Source organism: Anas platyrhynchos, chromosome 2 (assembly GCF_047663525.1).
Source record: "Anas platyrhynchos isolate ZD024472 breed Pekin duck chromosome 2, IASCAAS_PekinDuck_T2T, whole genome shotgun sequence".
Lineage (NCBI taxonomy): Eukaryota > Metazoa > Chordata > Aves > Anseriformes > Anatidae > Anas > Anas platyrhynchos.
In genome coordinates, this window is record NC_092588.1 from 105578604 (window position 1) to 105596350 (window position 17747).

The window sequence follows — 17747 nt, forward strand, 5'->3', positions numbered from 1 at the left end:
CTCTGATATACTCTGGCATGAATTGTGTACCTATACTCTTTATTTTCATATTGTTTGTGAGGATAAATTATGTTCATTTACAAATCAGTTTTATATGAATTGTTAAAAAAAATAAATCTGTAAAAATGGACAAACTGTCGTGTTCCTATAGAAAAGCCTGTCTTTGCATAAGAGTGCTACACCTGTGTAAATGTAGAAGCTGAAGTGTGTTTCACAGGAAAACATATTACTGTTACAACTGAACAAGCTTCCAGTCTTCTACTTCCTTGTTCTAAAACTTTCTCTGAAAAGTCTGGAGCTTATTTGCCTTCATCTTTTTTCATTTAGTCTTTCCTCACTATTTTTAACATGCTTACAGTCTTGTAGTTTGAGAAACTGGCATTCTAATTGTCATGATTCTGACACTGGTTCATTTTCTTTTCTATTTTATTCTCCAAAATAGAATCACAAGTACCTGTAACATTTGCTTTCATTAACTTTTTTTGGTGCTTAAAAATGTAAATACATCACATATTTTAAAGAAGTACAAGTTTAGGATTACAAAAGAACAGAAGTTTGTCTGAGAATCTAACATATTCATAAAGCTATGTGAAAGTGTTGTCATGAATATGAAAAAATGGTAAGAACAAAAAATCTCTTGTGAAAAAATCTCAGTGAAAATTTTCAATAATTCAACCACCCTTTCTATGTTTTCTACCACTGCAAATTTTCAGTTTGGTATTCAGGATGGCATTGCAAATACTATTCCAGTTTTGTACTAGAAATTGAAGAGACATATCTTCACTGGCCTTTCTGATCATTAAAGATCCAAGCACTGAATTGGATGCACTGAATAAAAAGCAGAAAATATGTACATATTTATAGAAATGATGAAACACATGCATACATCCATTTGTACTGTGAAACATACAGCACTATGTCAAACAGTGAGATGAAGTCTTCAATCAGTCTACATGGTATCAACAAAGTAAATGTTTATCCAACTAATGAACTTGGTAGCTAAAACAAGAACATTGCCTTGAGCTTGGCAAAAAATAACATGATGACAAAGAAATAAAAGATGAAGTGATTCTCAGGCAATCCAAGAAACATTTTGTTTTGATTCAACTTGCTTTTGTCTCATTTTCTCTTGTCAGGAAGATAGTCATCTGTTTTTGGATGTTCTCCAGCTTCATTTGCATGTGGTTTCTAGAAAAAGGAAAGTCCGATGCTTTTCAGATGTCTATTTTACAATGGTAAAAGTGCAGGCAATTTATTTTGTCCTTGGTGCCCATGTCTTTTCTTTGTAAAGCATTAAAATATATGCTGAAGCCATTTTTTGACCCCAGAATTATTATTATTTTTCTTATACTTAATCAAAGACAAAGCAGAAAGACATGCATGTGTAGATGTGTGGAACATATAATAGTTTCAATGGAATGAACTTGATCTAAAAAAAAAAATAATTTGATTTTTTTCTTTTTTATTCATATATATCAAACCAAAAGCAACCCTTTGTGCAACTCCAGAAATTATTCAAGAAAAGATCTCTGAACTAATGTGCTTAACTTCTCTCACCTGTGCATAAAAAGGGAACAGAAGCCAATCTCAAAATATTTCTGTCATTTTTGCCAAGTCAGTTAACAGAATATGCAACAGGGTGAAAGGATAATGCCATAGCTAATGCACTGACTTTTTGTGTTTATAGGTACATTAACAGCAATTGCTTTGAAGCTAAGAAAATAATAGGTAATTTTTGTATCATTTAGAGATGACTAAACTGCTCTCTGATGAAAAACAGCAACAACAAAACACTAAAAATTAATGCTGTCTCTATCTAGACTCCTACTCTATCAGATGTTCCCTAAAGAACTCTCTTGAACCAGATGGCCTCACTAGAAGTTAAAACAAATAATAAAAAAATAAAATTTAGTTCAACAGCTGTGATCTGTGGAAGTGGTAGGAATAGGAGGAAAGGAAAATTCCAAAGTTCACAGAGGTCATGTCTTTGTTTCAAGATTGTAAGCAGATATCCTTATTAACAGCTACCATTTTAAGCATTTTGGTAGTTTTGCCATCTTAAATACTTACAACATTGAATTTTGTTTTCCTTGCAGCTAATTCAGTAGAAAAGATATCAGCCAATTTAAGGAAAAATGTTTCTTTTAATCTCTTAAATGTTATATCCTTTTACAGACTGTCTGATAACAACAACAAATCTACAGTAATATTTTAAAATTATTGAGACTTGTCACTACACTTTTTTGCAACCAGCTCCTCTTTAAGTAGCTATGTAAGGTTACAAAGCAAAGACATAGTTTTCAATGTCTTGCAAGTGACATTTGTATTCTATCAGTACAGTGTCTGCAAAAGATAAAACCCAAAATGTAATAAATATACTTTCTCATGTTTATATTTTTTCTCAGCTATAGTTGTAGTAATGACCTCCTGTCTTATTAAAGTATCAATAAAGAGATAACTAGGCAAATATCATCTGCAGTCTGAGCTGGAAAGTTTGTTTGACTTACCTTGAAGGTTGTGGAAGCTTTAGCACTATTTACATGACAGTAATGCATGTTTTATATGACTGTAAAAATCATTTACAGTCCAGAATTTAAAGTACAGAACAAATGTTCAGTGCCAGAAGAATGAAAGAGTAAAAGTGAATTAAGCTTGTTCTATCCTTTATCTGAGGTTGTTTGTTTGTTTGTTTGTTTTCTTTATTTGTAAGGAAGATCATAAAAAGACAAAGTCACATGACGTTGCAGAGCAGGAAAATGGACATGGTGCTTAAGAGGACCATTTGATCCCTAAAATTCATGACACTAATGCTCTTTCTGCTGGTCGCATGAAATCCTGTGATTACAACAGCTTTCATATAAGGAAAAAGTTTTTGCTTGTTATAGTTAGAATGAGGAAATAAATAAAATAAAATAAAATAAAATAAAATAAAATAAAATAAAATAAAATAAAATAAAATAAAATAAAATAAAATAAAATAAAATAAAATAAATAAAATAAAATAAAATAAAATAAAATAGGTCAAAGCCCTGCCTCAAAATCTGAACAATCTACCAAAGAAATCCAAAATATTTAAAAAGAAGTTTGGAATTACTGATATGAAATAATGTAAATAAGATGAGAAAATTTAAACTGAGACGTAGTTAGGTCTTATGGAATTTTCATTTCTCAAAGAGTCTTGCCTTAGGCTAACACACATAAAGTCACTCATTGTTCATTTAATCTTATCATTACTCATTTAATCTTAGTCCTACTACTATGCATTCCAAGAATTTTGTACCCTAGAGACTTCTTTGAGCTTTTTGCCCAGCTATGACAACTGCATTTGCTTCATCAGGAAACAAATACTAAGTAATGTTACTTACTATAACTAACATATTTCCATATTAAAGATTCAAACTCCTTTCTATTTATGCCATTATGTTCATGAATTAACAAAATGTTTATAAATGTCAAGTATTTTTCATGTTACATTTTTCGTCACCTTTTTGATGATTTTCTAGAAACAGAAAAACAAATAAAAACTCATGAAGAAAAATGTACCAAAATGTACCTTCTTTTTGTGAAGGGAGCCCGATGAGCCCAAATAATAGCATGGGTGGTTTGCAATAGTTTTCCTTTTAAAAATAATGTCTAAAACCAACATTTTTACTGATGAGATTTTCAAGATTGTAAGCATAAACCTAGTAATCCCTACTTTGTAAATAGTTTCCAAAGAGTAGTAATAACATTTATCTTAAAAATTGTACTGAGGGTTTTTTCATTTTCTCTCACACAAAAATCAAGCACCTGCAGAAACTTGATCAATAAAAGCCACTTGTCTTTTGTCTTTTGATGAATACTGTAATTTGAATTCATAGAATTAATATTTTTTTCTTTTTCTCTTGATTCATTTATGTCTACTCTAAAATTATTTTTTAAGCACTTGACCTGCTTCTGCACTCTTTTAACTTACTTTTGTACAATTTATTTTGGGATAGATTTGCTAATTGTAATAAAAGATGTTTCTTTGTCATGGTTTAACCCATCAGGCAACTAAGCACCAGACAGCCATTCACTCAGTCCCTGTCAGTGGGATGGGAGAGAGAACTGGAAAAAATGTTTAAATAAAGACAGCGTAATAAAGCAATAAAGGAAGGAAAAATAATGAAAAGAATTATGATAAGGGAGTATACAAAGCAAGTGATGTACTATGCAAATTTTCAGCACATATTGACTGATGTCCAGCCAGATCCCAAGTCACAGCCAGCCCCCCCAGCCATTCCCCCCACTAGTTTTATTGTTATTCTTTTGCACAATTTGTTTTGGGATAGATTTACGAATTGTAAAAAAGTATTTTTCTTGATTTTATTTTCTTTAAAGGAAATATTTATTTATTTGTTTATTACCTCATTGCAGTTTACAACTTCCTCACGAGGGGGAGTGGAGAGGCAGGTGAACTATTCTCTGTAAACACCAGTGATAGGACCCACGGGAATGGTGTTAAGCTGAGGCAGAGGAAGTTTAGGCTGGACATCAGGAAGAGGTTCTTCACCGAGAGGGTGGTTGCACACTGGAACAGGCTCCCCAGGGACGTAGTCATTTCACCAAGCCTGTCTGAATTTAAAAAGTGATTGGACTGTGCACTTAGTCACATGGTCTAAACTTTTGGGTAGACCTGTGCAGTGCCAGGAGTTGGACTTGATGATCCTTATGGGTCCCTTCCAACTCAGGATATTCTATGATTCTATGATTTATTTATTGTAAATAATACAAAGCCACAGGCACTATAATGGTATATAGGTTTTTTATTACTAATACTCCTTAAATGTGTGCATGAACATGTATATTGGATGTGTCTTTAACTCAATTTAAAGTTCAGGTAATTAGCATAAGTGGGGTTTCCAGCATTAGTTCTTAGCTCAGTCTTGATTAGTATCTTATCTTAATTTAAGCATTCTACAAGGACTGATCAAAAATGCTGAGAAATGCTTAAAGATTGAGCTACAACATTCAGAAAAAAAGACAAAAAAAAAATGCAGGGCTCTTGTGAGTTAGAATAGCTGCACAGTTTGAAGGTTAAGGAACCCTGCTTAGGTTCTTTGCTCAGTAGCTGACAGGCTTTAATTCACATTGAGAAGAGCAAATCTGCCTCTTTCTAGTCCTTTGACTAGTCATTTATGCTATTACTATGCCTGTAATTTTGCAGCTGTTTGCTTTGATCTTATCTGATTGGAAAGGAAAAGAAAGAAAAAAAAAAAAAAAAGAAAGAAAAAAAAAAAAAGAAGAAAGAAAAACAAAACAAAACAAAACAAAACTACTATTCTCAATAATACCAAACACACAGAAATAAGAATGTTACATCTGTGTACTGACACAAGACTGTAATGAAAGCCAATAAAAAGCTCAAGACGGATAGTGATGAATTTGAGTTAGACAGTTTTAGTATACAAATAAATGTTTATTTATCTCTACTAAGGTAGGAATCCCTTTTATGAGTGGATTAAACAAACAAACAAACAAACAAAAATCCTTCTATATTACATGCATAAGGCCATCACTTTAAAAGTGGTGCCTATATTCATTATTTAAGAACAATATCTAAAACCATGGTTATATAATAACTTTCTGTGCATTTCTCTAAGTCAGTTCCAAAACAACCTAAATCAAATATTTCTAAATAGTCTAAAAGAGCTATGTAACTACTTCATCATGCGGGAGATAGACTTCTGGAGCAACTCCCTGCAGGGCCTCAAGGAGAGGCACCGGGGTGAGACACCCCAAATGGGGGTGGACACCCTGCCCAGTCGCCGTCGGACAGAGGGAGGGGATCTGGGAGCTGAGGAGGAATGGAAACAGGTCCCTGCTCGACATTGCAGGCGATGCCCTCCTCTTCCGACCCCACCTTCCCAGGTGCCCTTACGCAACAGGTTTGAGGCCCTGGAGAATGAGAGATCAACAGCGACTGAGGAAGAGGTAGAAAGTGTTCCCAGGAGGATTCCTAGGGCAAGGAGGTCAACTCCACGCATCAGGACTGCCTCCACCAAGAACGAAAGAAGGGTGATTGTTGTGGGTGACTCTGTCCTTAGGGGAACAGAGGGCCCTATTTGTCGGCCTGACCCTACCCGTGGGGAGGTCTGCTGCCTCCCTGGGGCCAGGGTCAGGGACATTGCCAAGAAGGTCAAGCGCCTGGTACGGCCCACTGACTACTACCCGCTATTGGTCTTTCAGGCTGGTAGCGATGAAGTAGCAAAGAGGAGTCCGAAGGCGATCAAAAGAGACTTTAGGGATTTGGGGCGACAACTTAGAGGTTCAGGCGCGCAGGTTGTGTTTGCCTCTGTCCTTCCGATAGGGGGGATGGAAGCTGAAAGGTGTGCTGTTCGCATAAACTCGTGGCTTCGAGACTGGTGTGACCGGCACAACTTTGGGTTCTTTGATCACGGGAAGGTCTATGCTACACCGGGCCTGATGGCACCGGATGGGATGGGCCTCTCTCGGAGAGGGGTAAGGATCTTGGGTCAGGAGTTGGCAGGGCTGATAGATAGGGCTTTAAACTAGAGTCGAAGGGGGAAGGGGCTAAAACCAGGCACGCCGGTGAAGACCTAAGGGATGGTACGCTAGAATCAGAGGGGCTGTGTGCCAGTGAGGTCCTTCGGTTCGATCCACAAGGTGCTGAGTGTAAGGAGACGCACCTGAAATGCTTCTACACAAACGCACGCAGTATGAGGAATAAAATGGATGAGCTAGAAGTCCTGGCCCAGTCCCGCAACTACGACATCATCGGCATAAGCGAAACCTGGTGGGATGAGTCCTGTGACTGGGGTGTTGCGATAGACGGTTACAGGCTCTTCAGGAGGGACAGGCAGGGTAGGCGAGGTGGTGGGGTGGCGATGTATGTGAAGCAGGGGCTGGACTGTGTGGAACTTCAGGTCGGCGATGGCAAAGCTGAGAGCCTCTGGGTAAGGATCAAGGGACGAACGAATAAAGGGGATGTCGTTGTGGGAGTCTATTACAGACCGCCTGGCCAGGACGATAGCGCCGATAACTTATTCTTTACAGAACTAAGAGAGGCCTCGAGATTAACTCCCCTTGTCCTTATGGGGGACTTCAACTTGCCAGACGTTAACTGGGAGTGCCACACGGCTGACACGAGCAAGTCCAGGAGGTTCATGAAGCACCTAGATGATAACTTCTTGGTGCAGGTGCTAACGGAGCCAACTAGGAAAGGTGCCCTCCTAGACCTGTTGCTAGAAAACAGAGAGGGTCTGGTGGGAGATGTGGTGATTGGTGGCCGCCTCGGTCATAGCGACCATGAAGTGGTTGAGTTCAAAATTTACGGTGACAGAAGGAAAAGTGCCACCAAAACCTCATCCCTAGATATGGGGAAGGCGGACTTCAGGCTGCTCGGGGAACTAGTCAGCAAGGTCCCCTGGGAAGCTGCTCTTGAAGGCCTTGATGTCCACCAGTGCTGGTCACTCTTTAAGCGATGCCTCCTAGAAGCACAAGATCAGGCAATTCCTAAATATCGCAAGTCAGGCAGGCGGGGCAGGAGGCCGGCGTGGCTGACCAGGAACATTCTTATGGAGATTAGGCGGAAACAGAGAGTGTTTCGCTACTGGAAGGAGGGCCAGGTGACATGGAAAGAATACAGGGATGCTGCTCGTGTCTGTAGGAAGAAAATTCGTGTGGCTAAAGCACACCTAGAGTTGAAGCTGGCTGTGTCTGTGAGAGAAAATAAAAAGGGTTTTTTTAGATATGTGAATGGAAAAAGGAGAACTAAAGAATACATAGGGCCGCTCCTTGACAGGGAAGGTCTTCTCACAGACGATGACATAGGCAAAGCAGAGACGCTTAACGCCTTCTTTGCCTCTGTCTTCAATGCCGATGATGGGCTTCGGGACCCAGGGTGCCCCGAGCTGGAGGACCGGGACGGTGGGGATGACAAACTCCCAACCGACCCTGAACGTGTGCGGGATCTGCTACTCCACCTGGATCCCTACAAGTCCATGGGTCCGGATGGGATTCATCCCCGGGTGCTGAAGGAGCTGGCGGACGTCATCGCGGAACCTCTCTCAATTATTTTTCAACGATCCTGGGAGTCTGGAGAGGTCCCGGTAGACTGGAAGCTGGCAAATGTTGTGCCGATTTTCAAGAAGGGTCAGAAAGAAGACCCTAGCAATTACAGGCCTGTCAGTCTCACGTCAGTGCCTGGTAAAATCATGGAGAAGATGGTTCTCGAATGCATTGAGGCGCACCTGGGGGACAAAGCAGTCATTGGTCCCAGCCAGCATGGGTTTGTGAAGGGTAGGTCCTGCCTAACTAACCTGATTTCCTTTTATGATAAGATCACCCGTATGGTAGACCAAGGGAAACCAGCTGATGTGATTTTTTTGGACTTCAGCAAGGCTTTTGACACGGTTTCCCATAGGATCCTACTGGACAAAATGTCCAGCATACAGCTAAATAAAAACATCATACGATGGGTGAGCAATTGGCTAACGGGCAGGGCCCAAAGGGTTATGGTGAATGGGGCTGCGTCAGGCTGGCGGGCGGTCACCAGTGGGGTCCCTCAAGGCTCCATTTTAGGGCCGGTACTTTTCAATATTTTTATAAACGATCTGGATGTAGGAATAGAAGGCATTTTGAGCAAGTTTGCTGATGACACCAAACTTGGAGGAGTTGTGGACTCTGTTGAGGGTGGAAAGGCCTTGCAGAGGGATCTGGATAGGTTGGAGAGCTGGGCGATCGCCAACCGCATGAAGTTCAATAAGAGCAAGTGCCGGGTCCTGCACCTGGGACGGGGAAACCCTGGCTGCACGTACAGACTGGGCGATGAGACGCTGGAGAGCAGCCTAGAAGAGAGGGATCTGCGGGTCATGGTAGACAGCAAGTTGAATATGAGCCAGCAGTGTGCCTTGGCAGCCAGGAGGGCCAACCGTGTCCTGGGGTGCATCAAGCACGGCATCGCTAGTAGGTCGAGGGAGGTGATTGTCCCGCTCTACTCTGCGCTGGTGCGGCCTCACCTCGAGTACTGTGTGCAGTTCTGGGCACCACAGTATAAAAAGGACATGAAACTGTTGGAGAGTGTCCAGAGGAGGGCTACGAAGATGGTGAAAGGCCTGGAGGGGAAGACGTACAAGGAACGGCTGAGGGCACTGGGCCTGTTCAGCCTGGAGAAGAGGAGGCTGAGGGGAGACCTCATCGCAGTCTACAACTTCCTCGTAAGGGGGTGTCGAGAGGCAGGAGACCTTTTCTCCATTAACACCAGCGACAGGACCCGCGGGAATGGAGTTAAGCTGAGGCAGGGGAAGTTTAGGCTGGACATCAGGAAGGGGTTCTTCACAGAGAGAGTGTTTGCACACTGGAACAGGCTCCCCAGGGAAGTGGTCACTGCACCGAGCCTGACTGAATTTAAGAAGAGATTGGACTGTGCACTTAGTCACATGGTCTGAACTTGGGTAGACCTGTGCGGTGTCAAGAGTTGGACTTGATGATCCTTAAGGGTCCCTTCCAACTCAGGATATTCTATGATTCTATGATTCTATGATTCATTTTCTCAAATCTAACACTTCCAATAACCTCTGAGTAAATCTTTCTAGATGAAACCTGCAGCTTTTATAAGCATTATTTATTAACATAGTACCTCAATATAAAGTAGCTTAGTAGATCTTTCCTACAGGAATTCATTTTTCCTTTAAGTTGTGACTCATATGCCTTCTGCATTTTCTACACCACTTTCTGGTACTTTAAAGAAGTCCAAACCCTCCAAGGGCCATTAAAATTTCTGCTTCTCTCAAGATCACGAAAGGACTGGTGGGAGATGTGGTGGTAAGGAGTTGTCTTGGGCAGAGAAACCAGGAAATGGTAGAGTTCTCTATCCTGGGTGAAGTCAGGAGGGCTGTCAGTAAAACTGCAGCCTTGGACTTCTGGATGGAACACTTCAGGACACTGGTAGGGAGGGTCCCCTGGGAGGCAGTCCTGAAGGGCAGAGGGGTCCAAGTAGGCTGGACACTCCTCAAGAAGGAAGTCTTAAAAGCACAGGAGCAGGCTGTCCCCGTGTGCCATAAGATGAGCTGGCAGAGAATAAGACCAACATGGCTGAACAGGGAGCTTTTGCTAAGTGTCCAGGGGAAAAGAGATTTTATGTCCAGGGGAAGAAAGGGCAGGCAATTTGTGGAGAGTACAAGGAAGCTGCCAGCATATACAGAGAAAAGATCAGGAAGGCTAAGGCCCAGTATAAGCTCAACCTGTCCGCTATGGTTAAGGATAACCAAAATGTTTTTATAAATACATTAATTGCAAGAGGTCCAAGGAGAATCTTCATCTTTTATGGGATGCAGAGGGGGAACATGACTACTGAGAATAAGGAAAAGGCTGAGGTTCTTAATGCCTTCTTTGCATCTGTCTTTACTAGCCAGACCACTTATCCTCAGGGTAATCAGCCCCCCCACCTGAAAGTCTGGGACAAGGGGCAGAAGAAACCCCCCACAGTTCAGGTGGAAACAATTAGACATGCTGCTCCACCTAGACTGTCACAAGTCCATGGGGCCAGATGGGATCCACCCAAGGGTGCTGAGGGAATTGACAGATGTGATTGCTGGGCCACTTTCCATCACCTATCAGAAGTCTTGGTCGTTAACTGGAGACTTTCTAATGTGATGCCCGTGTATAAGAAGGGTGGTAAGGAGGAGATGGGGAATTATAAGCCTCTCAGCCTGACCGGGGTGCCAAGAAAGGTGATGGAACAGGTCATCTTGAATGCAATCATGCATCATATGACGGACAATCAGGGGATCAGGCCCAGTCAGGAGGGGTTCATGAAAGGCAGGTCCTGCCTGACCAACCTATGACCAGGTAACCTGCCTGATGGATGATGGAAAGGCTGTTGATGTAGTCTACCTAGATTTCAGCAAGGCCTTCGACATGGTTGCCCATAGTATTCTCCTGGAGAAACTGGCAGCCCATGCGTTAGACAGATATACTGTTTGCTGGGTTAAAAACTGGCTGGACAGCCAGGCCCAGAGGGTAGTAGCGAATGGAGTGAAATCCAGCTGGTGACTGCTCCTGAGTGGTGTTCCCCAGGGGTCAGTGTTGGGGCCCATCCTCTTTCATATATTTGGGATTTGGATGAGGGAATTAAGTGCACCCTCTGTAAGTCCACAGATGACACCAAGTTGGGGGAAAGTTTCGATCTGCTGGAGAGTCGGAAGGCCCTGTAGAGGGACCTGGACAGGATGGGTCAATGGGCAGAGGCCAATGTGATGAGGTTCAACATGGCTAAGTGCCGGGTCCTGCACTTTGGCCACAACAACCCCATGCAAAGCTACAGGCTTGGGGCAGAGTGTCTCAAAAGCTGTGTAGAAGAAAAGGATTTGGGGATGTTGACTGATGATCACCTGAACATGAGCCGGCAGTGTGCCCAGGTAGCCAAAAAGGCCAACAGCATCCTGGCTTGTATCAGAAATAGTGTAGCCAACAAGACCAGGTGGGTGATCATCCCTTTGTATTCTGCTCTGGTGAGGCCGCACCTTGAGTAGTGTTCAGTTTTGGGCCCCTCACTACAAGAAGGACATCGAGGCCCTGGAGCACATCCAGACAAGGGCTACAAAGCTGGTGAAGGGCCTGGATCACAAGTTCTGTGAGGAGCAGCTGAGGGAACTGGGGTTGTTTGGTCTGGAGAAGAGGAGGCTCAGGGGAGACCTCATGGCTCTTTGCAACTACCTGAAAGTAGGCCTCTTCTTGCTGATAACTGGTGATAGGACTAGAGGGGATGGCCTCAGATTGCACCAGGGGAGGTTTAGGGTGCAAATTGGGAGACATTTCTTCTCAGAAAGAGTAGTCAGGCAATGGAACGGGTTGCCCAAGGAGGTAGTGAAGTCACCATCCCTGGGGTAGTTTAAGGAAAGGTTGGACATGTTGCTTAGGGACCTGGTTTAGTGGGTGACACTGGTAGCATGGTGATGGTTTGACCAGGTGATCTTGGAGGTCTTTTCCAACCTTAATGATTCTATGAAAATTCCTTTGCCCCTAAAAGTACTGGTGACTAGGTAACCCTCACTCATCAATTTCTTCCACACTTAAATAGTCAGTCACACTGTTATGTACACTAACTGGTTAATGTCTAGCTACATTCAAGCAGGGACTTTCTGTAGGTTATGGTACTAGAGGTTCTTCCAAGTGAATTAATGTGCAGGTTCTTCCAAATGAGTTAACATGCAGGACCCTCTTAACACTTTTACATTCAGTAGTGTTAAACTTTTTTCTTGCTGTCAGCAAGCAATGAGCAGCAATAACATGAATTCAGCACTTACAAAAATTATTTGTAGCAATTGAAATAGGTTGGCACATTTTCTGTTTTCAATTAAACATTAATATTCAAATCTTAACACAAACCAGATGTTTATATTTTTTTTTCCTTAACCTAAAATTACTTTTGGTGGGCTGAATTGGCTCAAAGCTCTTAGAAATATGGTTAGGCAGGCTAAGAAGGTAAGAGACCACTAGTATTGCAATTTCAGCATAGGTAAACCAAAGCAGATTTTTATATGAATTACCAGAAGTACTATCTACACCGTTCAATTTTATTCAGGAAGGGTATATTTCCTATTAAGTAAAACAAGATTGCATTCAAAACTACTGTTTCAAAACTAAAAGCTTGACAGAAATGCCATGATTTTTAAATCTTGTTTGCCTTCCTACTATTTCTTCACTTTCTTTCTCTATGTTCAGTAATGCTCTACTTCTGCCTCCCAGGTATTTTCATCTACTTTCAGCTTACTGTCTAATCCCCCATTATATAACGTCTCCATTTTGTCTCTTGTGCTGGCTTCCGTAACCAAATGACCTCTGTTTCTTTCACTGACTTTGCTCTAATAACCTAACTAGTGTGACTCAGTTCTTTATTGCCTTACTGTTTATAAGGAATATTACAATTTCCAGTAATATTATCACTTTCTTTTCCTTATTCTCTTACACAAATGTGTATCACCTAACCATCAGGTACAAGAGCACCTCTTTATCTATCCTCTAATAATTCCTTATGGCATTCCCACTCCTCTCCTTCTTGTCCTTTTCCCTCTGTCCACACATTCTCTGTCTCTTGCCCAGAATGGATTCTCTTCTCTCATTTCCTAAATACCAATTATTAAAATAAACTGTACACTCCATATGTCTGTTTCTTAGATCAGTTGGTTTTGTTTGTTTTTTCCCTGCCAAAATAAATAAATCCTAATCTACTGGTCATGCTAAGAAAAACCCATAGACACTGCTACTTGCCTCTAATATCACAGAATGACAGAATTGTCTAGGTTGGAAGAGACCTCAAGATCATTGAGTCCAACCTCTGACCTAACACTAACAAATCCTCCACTAAACCATATTGCTAAATTCAACATCTAATCATCTTTTAAAGACCTCCAGGGATGGTTACTCCACCACTTCCCTGGGCAGCCCATTCCAATGCCTAACAACCCTCTCAGAAAAGAAGTTCTTCCTAATATCCAATGTAAAAAAACCCTGTCACAATTTTAGCCCATTCCCCCTCGTCCTGTCACCAGGCACGTGGGAGAATAGACCAACCCCCACCTCACTACAGCCTCCTTTAATGTACTTATAAAGAGCAATAAGGTTGCCCCTGAGCCTCCTTTCCTCCAGGCTGAACAAACCCAGCTCCCTCAGCTGCTGCTTGTAAGACTTGTTCTCCAGACCCCTCACCAGCTTTGTAGGGGCCCAAAACTGAACACAGTACTTGAGATGCAGCTTCACCAGAGCTGAGTACAGGAGGACAATCACTTCCCTAGACCTGCTGGCCACACTGCTTCTTAAGCAAGCCAGGATGCTGTTGGCCTTCTTGGCCACCTGAGCACACTGCTGGCTCATATTCTGCTGACTATCCACCAATACTCCCAGGTCCTTCTCTGCCTGGCAGCTTTCCAACCATATGTATATGTTTATGTGAAATAAACTGAACCTTGCAATTGCAAAAGCTAAGTTAATACACTTTAAAATATGCAGATGTGTATTATTTATTTTCTTTCTTTTGACAGACAACTTTTAAAAATAATTTTATTTTTATAGTTCACAAGAAGCCACACACAGTATATATAAGGCCTTTAATGGACTGGCAAAGGAACTTGGTGCCAAATTCATAAATTACTTCAAAGTTAATACTTTTTTTAATTCAAATTCATAGCGCTTTTTTTTTTTTTAAAACATACAAATGAAACAAATATGGAAACTCCTTTCTGACTCTCCAGATAGAAGACATTTGCATGAGCTTAGCACAAAGAATTTGTTATGTTTACTGGACTTAATTAAAATTTTTAGCTTTGCAGTATTAGGATAGAAGATGAGGAAACCGTCTGCGTTAGATTCTTGGTAATTCCTGTTTCCAGCCAGGCTGTAAAAATCACAAGAACAACATTTTATTGTTGTTTTTTGGCCAAAACTAGAAAATATAAAGCTTTTGTAGATCTAGGGAAAAAGTAATACTGGATTCTCTAAAAAAAGATACATTGATGTCTCCTATTAAAAAAGGCAAGATTGTATTTAAGACGGTGTAAAAGCCTGACAAAAATGCCATGTTTTTTAACTCTTGCTTTACTTTAACATCTTGCTTTATTTCATATACTCAATATTATCCTTCCAGGAGACAAAAATCCTCATAGATTTATAGCAAAGAAACAAACAAAGAAAACAATAATAAATAAATAAATAAAACTACATCAAACCTTCATCAAGTTCTGCTTCCATTTTCATATGTGAATACATATTCTGAGATCAGAAAATACTTTATAAGTGTTTGAAACAGATGGTAGGAAACAGTCTGACCAGAGAGAACAGAAGGAACATTGGACTTTCTGCTCTTAGTACTAGTTTTCACCTGTACAAATGAGAAAAGCAAACTAACCTGAAAGGTATAACTCATAAAGAATTACCTTATCAGCAAGTGATCTGGACTGTATTAATGTTTTTCAGACTTGTAGGAAGAGAAAGGAAATAAAGGAGATCCTAAACTAGAGTTGATTCAGATAAAAATATTTTAGTCAGATTAGGAAGAAAAGTTTTACTTGTGTTTGTTCACATGATGAAGCTTGATTTCTAAGGGTCTCAAGGTATTGAAGCAGTTATCTAGGCTTCCACTTTAGAAAAACATTCTTTGTATTTATAATTATCATATCGTGGTTTCTTTACTATTAACATAGTCTCTCATTTTTTTTTTAATCTGCCTTTCAATATGTTAATATTTGCAGATGTGTTCAATTTTGTTTTGGTTTAACCCAGTCGGCAGCTAAACGCCACACAGCCGTTTGCTCACTCTTCCCCCTCCCTTTCTGGGATGGGGGAGAGAAATAGGAAAGTGAAGCCTGTGAGTTGAGATAAAGACAGTTTATTAAGACAGGACAATAATAATAACAATAATGATGATAATAGTACTACTACTAATAATGTGTATAAAAGACATGATGCACAATACAATTGCTCACCACCCGCTGACCAATGCCCAGCCTAACCCCAAGCAGTCTGACCCCCTCCTCCCAGCTAGCCACCCCTATATATTGTTTAGCATGAAGTCTGATGGTATGGAATGCCCCTTTGGCCAGTTTGGGTCAGCTGTTCTGGGTCTGCCCCCTCCCAGCTCTTGCTGCACCCCCAGCCTGCCTGTTGACAGGACAGAGTGAGAAGTTGAAACATCCTTGGCTTGGTGTAAGCACTGCTCTGCAACAATTAAAACATCAGTGTGTTATCAGCACTCTTCTCATCCTAAGCCAAAACAAAGTATTCTACCAGCTACTAGGAAGAAAATTAACTCTGTCCTAACTGAAACCAGGACAAACCTTCAGCCAGAAACTTAGACCAACACGTGTAACATCAGATTACATTAGCATGAAACTTCTGATGCAAACACGTTTGCATTCTTTGTGTGTATTTGCAGAGAATAGATACCATAGAACAGCCATATAAAATGTTATTTATCAATATTTATACTAGACACTATATTTATACTATAAATATATAATGTTACATTTATATTTATCAACATTATCCTTGACTTAACATTTATATTAGACACGTCAACATTTATAGTAGACATTTATACTAGGCATCGATATTTATACTAGGTTTTTGGCTTTCTCAAAAAAAAAAAAAAAAAAAAGTTGAGATCAAAAATTAATCTAACTGGATTATTGGAATGCCTAATAACACTCTGAAACTATTAGTCTGAGGAAACAGCTCAATGGAGCACACAAGAATTCCACAGATGTGAACTGAGATCAGCCAGAGAAATATGATGGAGGGTGGGATCAGTTCTGTGCGTTAGAAGTTCTGTTGGAACTGGGAAACCTCTTCTGGAAGTGTTTCATAGGATAAACACAAAACTATTTCTTTAACAGATTGTATATTCTTTCCAGAATTTAAAACCGAAAATTAATTATATTATTAAATTAATTAATAATTAAAATTATAAAATTAATTAATAATAAATATAATGGCAACATTGGAAAGGATTCTCCTGATGCTAATATGGCATTGATTGAAAAGTATATAATGTTCAAATTGTATAAAAAGCATTCTCACCCTTCTATGGAATTGTATTAATTTAAGGCTGATGTTTTTCTGTTACTTAATCTGGTATAAAATATTAGTATAACAAACTATTCATCTCTAGTTTGGACAATATTAGAAATTAATAGGAATGTTAATTGGGGTAAGAAAGAAGAGAATAGGAGGCAGAAAACGAATTCTCAGGTTGGTATTTCTTACTAGCATAATACCAAAATATTGCCTTAATTTTATTGCACTCTTATAAGGAAGATTTACTGATAAACAAAAATGTTCTACCCTGCATCCAACATAAGACTGGAGACCCAGCTGTGCTGGACATGGAATAAAAGAAATATTAATTTTCTTGGAAAAAAAATACCAGTACAAATGCAAATAAATCCTGAAGTCACTGCAGTTATTTAGAATATATTGATGATAGCCGATTGCTTTTGAGCAAGTACAAGATGCCTAGGAAACATGGGTTATATAGCTATATCATGAGTATCCTAGGCACAATTTTGTTTCAGATTTAAGAATGAGATATCTGACTATTAAACAAATGGAAGAAGTTAGCTTGTATAGAAATTTTTCTCTAATTTTCCTTCATTTTTTAAGGGGAAAACAAACATTAGAGGAGGTCTGCCTTTGTTATTTTGAGTTGTTACACTTATTAAATAGTGTAAGCACTGTGTAAATAGAAATTGAAAAAAGGAACAGAGGGAGAGAGAAATAAAGGGAGAAAAAAACACTAGTACATTAACATAAATGGCAGTTCTGTTCCCTTATTTTCATGTTCAAAACTTGACACAATGTTCCCTGAGAAGACAAGCATATTGGTTTTATTGGACTTCACCTCTATGTTCTCCATTAAAGCAGTAGATGCATTCATATTTGAGGTGCATGATTTTGTGTTGTCCTCATAGCATTAATGAAAATTTTCCATTCCCTGGAAATAATAATATCCCTGTAAATAATAATAATAATAATAATAATAATAATAATAATAATAATAATAATAATAATAATAACAACAACAACCCTTTTAAAATGTCAGATAAATGCAAATACAAATATAAAATGCAAAATATGAACGTAGACTGCAGTATGCAATACAAGTATGAAATTTGGCTCTGAATTTGCTAATTTCATATACCCAGCCAAAACACCTACAATACCAGTGAATGTAGAGAAGGCTTAGAGGGAGAGCTTATAGCAGCCTTCCA

At 39.9% G+C, this 17747-nt stretch overlaps 1 long non-coding RNA gene across 3 annotated transcripts in view; it reads right to left on the bottom strand.

The window, feature by feature from the left end:
• Positions 1–496: 496 nt before the first annotated feature.
• Positions 497–17747, bottom strand: part of LOC106015400 (uncharacterized) — a 30182-nt gene continuing 12931 nt past the window's right edge. Inside the window, exons 3-4 of one of the 3 annotated variants that reach the window (XR_011807268.1) lie at positions 17378–17488; positions 497–1188 (exon numbers count right to left, since the gene is read on the bottom strand). This is a non-coding gene — a long non-coding RNA (uncharacterized lncRNA). Of the gene's footprint in view, positions 1189–15315; positions 17489–17747 lie in introns of those variants that run through there. The other 2 variants (XR_011807266.1, XR_011807267.1) reach the window with 2 other exon arrangements.